The sequence below is a fragment of the Hyla sarda genome, unplaced genomic scaffold (assembly GCF_029499605.1).
Source record: "Hyla sarda isolate aHylSar1 unplaced genomic scaffold, aHylSar1.hap1 scaffold_2864, whole genome shotgun sequence".
NCBI lineage: Eukaryota > Metazoa > Chordata > Amphibia > Anura > Hylidae > Hyla > Hyla sarda.
In genome coordinates, this window is record NW_026609570.1 from 22,223 (window position 1) to 29,100 (window position 6,878).

The 6,878-nt window shown below is 45.9% G+C and overlaps 3 non-coding genes across 3 annotated transcripts; all 3 read left to right on the forward strand.

Moving 5' to 3' along the window:
- The first annotated feature begins 1,674 nt into the window (after nucleotides 1–1,674).
- Nucleotides 1,675–1,865, forward strand: LOC130326707 (U2 spliceosomal RNA). Its single transcript, XR_008871274.1, has one exon. It is a non-coding gene; the product is annotated as a U2 spliceosomal RNA (small nuclear RNA).
- A 2,093-nt stretch (nucleotides 1,866–3,958) lies between these two features.
- On the forward strand, nucleotides 3,959–4,149 carry LOC130326708 (U2 spliceosomal RNA). The gene has a single exon (XR_008871275.1). It is a non-coding gene; the product is annotated as a U2 spliceosomal RNA (small nuclear RNA).
- Nucleotides 4,150–6,243: 2,094 nt separating this feature from the next.
- On the forward strand, nucleotides 6,244–6,434 carry LOC130326709 (U2 spliceosomal RNA). Its single transcript, XR_008871276.1, has one exon. It is a non-coding gene; the product is annotated as a U2 spliceosomal RNA (small nuclear RNA).
- Nucleotides 6,435–6,878: the final 444 nt, after the last annotated feature.

Below are 6,878 nucleotides of genomic sequence, written 5' to 3' on the forward strand. Positions count from 1 at the left end.
TGTCTTTTTTCGACCGTACTAACTATGTAACTATGTAACATAACATGGGGGGGGGGGGTCTCCTGGCTGTTCACACAGGTGTGTCATTGCTGTACATTGACCATGCATTGCTTCTGTGGTATTGCAAAGGCAAAGACAAATGCTTCCAGCCATCCATTGCACTAATGGATTGGTCATCAGCTGGCTGTCTATGTCCCGCATCAATATAGACCAAAGTACAGAGGGTTAGGCTATGCTATTGTGCACCTACCTGATGCATCAGAAGGTGCGAGGCCCTTGCTAAATTCTGTGCACAGACTTTGAGATCTATACTTTAGACTGTATCTAAACCTGCTCCAACATGGACTGACATTCTGGCCTACTTTCAGCCGATGCGACTTGTCTGTCGCTGAACAGTCGCTTTTTATGTATTCAGCACCTATGTATAATGTTGTAAAAATGCTCTAGAAGCTAAAGTCGCAGAAATGTCACACATATTTGGCCTGCAACTTTCTGTGCGACAAATTCAGACAGGAAAAATCAGTATAAATCCTTAGAAAATTATCCCCCAGTGTCTCCATCTGCTGGCGGTATTGAATAAGCATTGCTGCACTGATGGGGTATGCATTAGACGAAAAAAAAGAAGAAAAAGAAGAATAATACGCCCAGAAAAGAGGCGAAAAGGAGAAAAACGTAAAAAAACGTGAAAAAAAAGTAAGAGGAAGAGAAGGGAAAAAAAGGTGGAAATGGGTTTAAAAGTGATTTCGGCGGAGAAATATATATATATATATATATATATATATATATATATATATATATATACGCGCACACACACACATATATATAAACGTATTCTCCGTTGAGATATTGCAGCCGCTGCTGTGTCCAGGCCCAGGAGCCTTAGCACTGTGCTGTGATGTCACTCAATACCACTGACATCACTAGGTGTAAACAACATCTCTCCTTTGCTGTGTATGTGACTATGGAGCTGTTTGGTGATGTCGTCTATTATGGCCTTCATAGAAGCAACAGGAGATTGTTGCATCCATCTAGAACCCTCAGAACTACAGTGCTATGATGTCACTCACTTCCACAGGCCTTGCAGAGTGTAAACAACAACAACCCAGCTTTGTTGTGTATGTAACCATAGGGATTTGTGATGTCACCTAGAACCTTCACAGCAGCGACAGCTTTATGAGGAGCATCAGCACTGCTCTGCCTGAGCAGAACCATCACCGCCATAGGTTGTCAAATAACCCGGATTTAACCCACACAGGTAAGTCCAATGGGGTGCAGGCATGTCCTCTATGCTTACAGCTTCCCGTGGGTGTTGGTTTGATACCGTTTGGGGACAGCCAAGGAGGCATCTGCAGGCAACAAAGGTAGGTGTGTGCTTGTGTGTGTGTTTCCTATGCAGATCCTAAGCCCAGTGTCACATGCAAGTAGGAGGAGTAAGAAGGGTTCCTGGCAAATCCGGGTTATGGATTGCATTTAAAAAGGCCCCGTGGGAGTGCAATGGGCCCCTGTCTTGCTGCTTAGCAATAATGGTATGGGTTTAGGTTCTGCTGTGTGTACTGGTGGTTGACTGCCCCCCAGCCCAGAGTGTGCATGGAAAATTGTCTGGCAGCCTCCCTGACAGCAAGCAGTGATAGTGCCCATGAAGGGGACCTTGTTGGGCCCGCCCCTTTCACGGTTATCGCTTCTCGGCCTTTTGGCTAAGATCAAGTGTAGTATCTGTTCTTATCAGTTTAATATCTGATACGTCCCCTATCTGGGGACCATATATTAAATGGATTTTTGAGAACGGGGGCCGATTTCGAAGCTTGCTTCCGTCGCCCTATGCATTGACCCGATATGGCAGTATCTTCGGGTACAGTGCACCACCCCCTTACAGGGTTAAAAAGAAAGATTCCTACTTTCATTGCTACCTGCTTGCTGGCTAGCCAGCTAGCCAGCCCTGTGGGCCTTGCTGCTGCTGCAGCCAAAAAACAAAAGGTGGTGCTGCTGCTGCTTCTGCTGCTTCTGCTTCTGCTTGTGTCTGGCCCCTGTTGGAGCGTCCAGGCACAGGACTTCTGCTGCTGCTGACTAAATGGCCTCCTTAATTGGATCATTTGAGTAGCCAGCACACCTGTGCAGGTAGGGCATGACATGATAGGCAGCTGCCTTGATAGCGGGTGGGTGCTGAATGTTCCTAATTGACAAAATAAGATTAATGCTTATGAAGAAATATAAAATCTCATCCCTTCCCCAATATCGCGCCACACCCCTACCCCTTAATTCCCTGGTTGAACGTGATGGACATATGTCTTTTTTCGACCGTACTAACTATGTAACTATGTAACATAACATGGGGGGGGGGGGTCTCCTGGCTGTTCACACAGGTGTGTCATTGCTGTACATTGACCATGCATTGCTTCTGTGGTATTGCAAAGGCAAAGACAAATGCTTCCAGCCATCCATTGCACTAATGGATTGGTCATCAGCTGGCTGTCTATGTCCCGCATCAATATAGACCAAAGTACAGAGGGTTAGGCTATGCTATTGTGCACCTACCTGATGCATCAGAAGGTGCGAGGCCCTTGCTAAATTCTGTGCACAGACTTTGAGATCTATACTTTAGACTGTATCTAAACCTGCTCCAACATGGACTGACATTCTGGCCTACTTTCAGCCGATGCGACTTGTCTGTCGCTGAACAGTCGCTTTTTATGTATTCAGCACCTATGTATAATGTTGTAAAAATGCTCTAGAAGCTAAAGTCGCAGAAATGTCACACATATTTGGCCTGCAACTTTCTGTGCGACAAATTCAGACAGGAAAAATCAGTATAAATCCTTAGAAAATTATCCCCCAGTGTCTCCATCTGCTGGCGGTATTGAATAAGCATTGCTGCACTGATGGGGTATGCATTAGACAAAAAAAAAGAAGAAAAAGAAGAATAATACGCCCAGAAAAGAGGCGAAAAGGAGAAAAACGTAAAAAAACGTGAAAAAAAAGTAAGAGGAAGAGAAGGGAAAAAAAGGTGGAAATGGGTTTAAAAGTGATTTCGGCGGAGAAATATATATATATATATATATATATATATATATATATATATATATATATACGCGCACACACACACATATATATAAACGTATTCTCCGTTGAGATATTGCAGCCGCTGCTGTGTCCAGGCCCAGGAGCCTTAGCACTGTGCTGTGATGTCACTCAATACCACTGACATCACTAGGTGTAAACAACATCTCTCCTTTGCTGTGTATGTGACTATGGAGCTGTTTGGTGATGTCGTCTATTATGGCCTTCATAGAAGCAACAGGAGATTGTTGCATCCATCTAGAACCCTCAGAACTACAGTGCTATGATGTCACTCACTTCCACAGGCCTTGCAGAGTGTAAACAACAACAACCCAGCTTTGTTGTGTATGTAACCATAGGGATTTGTGATGTCACCTAGAACCTTCACAGCAGCGACAGCTTTATGAGGAGCATCAGCACTGCTCTGCCTGAGCAGAACCATCACCGCCATAGGTTGTCAAATAACCCGGATTTAACCCACACAGGTAAGTCCAATGGGGTGCAGGCATGTCCTCTATGCTTACAGCTTCCCGTGGGTGTTGGTTTGATACCGTTTGGGGACAGCCAAGGAGGCATCTGCAGGCAACAAAGGTAGGTGTGTGCTTGTGTGTGTGTTTCCTATGCAGATCCTAAGCCCAGTGTCACATGCAAGTAGGAGGAGTAAGAAGGGTTCCTGGCAAATCCGGGTTATGGATTGCATTTAAAAAGGCCCCGTGGGAGTGCAATGGGCCCCTGTCTTGCTGCTTAGCAATAATGGTATGGGTTTAGGTTCTGCTGTGTGTACTGGTGGTTGACTGCCCCCCAGCCCAGAGTGTGCATGGAAAATTGTCTGGCAGCCTCCCTGACAGCAAGCAGTGATAGTGCCCATGAAGGGGACCTTGTTGGGCCCGCCCCTTTCACGGTTATCGCTTCTCGGCCTTTTGGCTAAGATCAAGTGTAGTATCTGTTCTTATCAGTTTAATATCTGATACGTCCCCTATCTGGGGACCATATATTAAATGGATTTTTGAGAACGGGGGCCGATTTCGAAGCTTGCTTCCGTCGCCCTATGCATTGACCCGATATGGCAGTATCTTCGGGTACAGTGCACCACCCCCTTACAGGGTTAAAAAGAAAGATTCCTACTTTCATTGCTACCTGCTTGCTGGCTAGCCAGCTAGCCAGCCCTGTGGGCCTTGCTGCTGCTGCAGCCAAAAAACAAAAGGTGGTGCTGCTGCTGCTTCTGCTGCTTCTGCTTCTGCTTGTGTCTGGCCCCTGTTGGAGCGTCCAGGCACAGGACTTCTGCTGCTGCTGACTAAATGGCCTCCTTAATTGGATCATTTGAGTAGCCAGCACACCTGTGCAGGTAGGGCATGACATGATAGGCAGCTGCCTTGATAGCGGGTGGGTGCTGAATGTTCCTAATTGACAAAATAAGATTAATGCTTATGAAGAAATATAAAATCTCATCCCTTCCCCAATATCGCGCCACACCCCTACCCCTTAATTCCCTGGTTGAACGTGATGGACATATGTCTTTTTTCGACCGTACTAACTATGTAACTATGTAACATAACATGGGGGGGGGGGGTCTCCTGGCTGTTCACACAGGTGTGTCATTGCTGTACATTGACCATGCATTGCTTCTGTGGTATTGCAAAGGCAAAGACAAATGCTTCCAGCCATCCATTGCACTAATGGATTGGTCATCAGCTGGCTGTCTATGTCCCGCATCAATATAGACCAAAGTACAGAGGGTTAGGCTATGCTATTGTGCACCTACCTGATGCATCAGAAGGTGCGAGGCCCTTGCTAAATTCTGTGCACAGACTTTGAGATCTATACTTTAGACTGTATCTAAACCTGCTCCAACATGGACTGACATTCTGGCCTACTTTCAGCCGATGCGACTTGTCTGTCGCTGAACAGTCGCTTTTTATGTATTCAGCACCTATGTATAATGTTGTAAAAATGCTCTAGAAGCTAAAGTCGCAGAAATGTCACACATATTTGGCCTGCAACTTTCTGTGCGACAAATTCAGACAGGAAAAATCAGTATAAATCCTTAGAAAATTATCCCCCAGTGTCTCCATCTGCTGGCGGTATTGAATAAGCATTGCTGCACTGATGGGGTATGCATTAGACGAAAAAAAAGAAGAAAAAGAAGAATAATACGCCCAGAAAAGAGGCGAAAAGGAGAAAAACGTAAAAAAACGTGAAAAAAAAGTAAGAGGAAGAGAAGGGAAAAAAAGGTGGAAATGGGTTTAAAAGTGATTTCGGCGGAGAAATATATATATATATATATATATATATATATATATATATATATATATATACGCGCACACACACACATATATATAAACGTATTCTCCGTTGAGATATTGCAGCCGCTGCTGTGTCCAGGCCCAGGAGCCTTAGCACTGTGCTGTGATGTCACTCAATACCACTGACATCACTAGGTGTAAACAACATCTCTCCTTTGCTGTGTATGTGACTATGGAGCTGTTTGGTGATGTCGTCTATTATGGCCTTCATAGAAGCAACAGGAGATTGTTGCATCCATCTAGAACCCTCAGAACTACAGTGCTATGATGTCACTCACTTCCACAGGCCTTGCAGAGTGTAAACAACAACAACCCAGCTTTGTTGTGTATGTAACCATAGGGATTTGTGATGTCACCTAGAACCTTCACAGCAGCGACAGCTTTATGAGGAGCATCAGCACTGCTCTGCCTGAGCAGAACCATCACCGCCATAGGTTGTCAAATAACCCGGATTTAACCCACACAGGTAAGTCCAATGGGGTGCAGGCATGTCCTCTATGCTTACAGCTTCCCGTGGGTGTTGGTTTGATACCGTTTGGGGACAGCCAAGGAGGCATCTGCAGGCAACAAAGGTAGGTGTGTGCTTGTGTGTGTGTTTCCTATGCAGATCCTAAGCCCAGTGTCACATGCAAGTAGGAGGAGTAAGAAGGGTTCCTGGCAAATCCGGGTTATGGATTGCATTTAAAAAGGCCCCGTGGGAGTGCAATGGGCCCCTGTCTTGCTGCTTAGCAATAATGGTATGGGTTTAGGTTCTGCTGTGTGTACTGGTGGTTGACTGCCCCCCAGCCCAGAGTGTGCATGGAAAATTGTCTGGCAGCCTCCCTGACAGCAAGCAGTGATAGTGCCCATGAAGGGGGACCTTGTTGGGCCCGCCCCTTTCACGGTTATCGCTTCTCGGCCTTTTGGCTAAGATCAAGTGTAGTATCTGTTCTTATCAGTTTAATATCTGATACGTCCCCTATCTGGGGACCATATATTAAATGGATTTTTGAGAACGGGGGCCGATTTCGAAGCTTGCTTCCGTCGCCCTATGCATTGACCCGATATGGCAGTATCTTCGGGTACAGTGCACCACCCCCCTTACAGGGTTAAAAAGAAAGATTCCTACTTTCATTGCTACCTGCTTGCTGGCTAGCCAGCTAGCCAGCCCTGTGGGCCTTGCTGCTGCTGCAGCCAAAAAACAAAAGGTGGTGCTGCTGCTGCTTCTGCTGCTTCTGCTTCTGCTTGTGTCTGGCCCCTGTTGGAGCGTCCAGGCACAGGACTTCTGCTGCTGCTGACTAAATGGCCTCCTTAATTGGATCATTTGAGTAGCCAGCACACCTGTGCAGGTAGGGCATGACATGATAGGCAGCTGCCTTGATAGCGGGTGGGTGCTGAATGTTCCTAATTGACAAAATAAGATTAATGCTTATGAAGAAATATAAAATCTCATCCCTTCCCCAATATCGCGCCACACCCCTACCCCTTAATTCCCTGGTTGAACGTGATGGACATATGTCTTTTTTCGACCGTACTAACTAT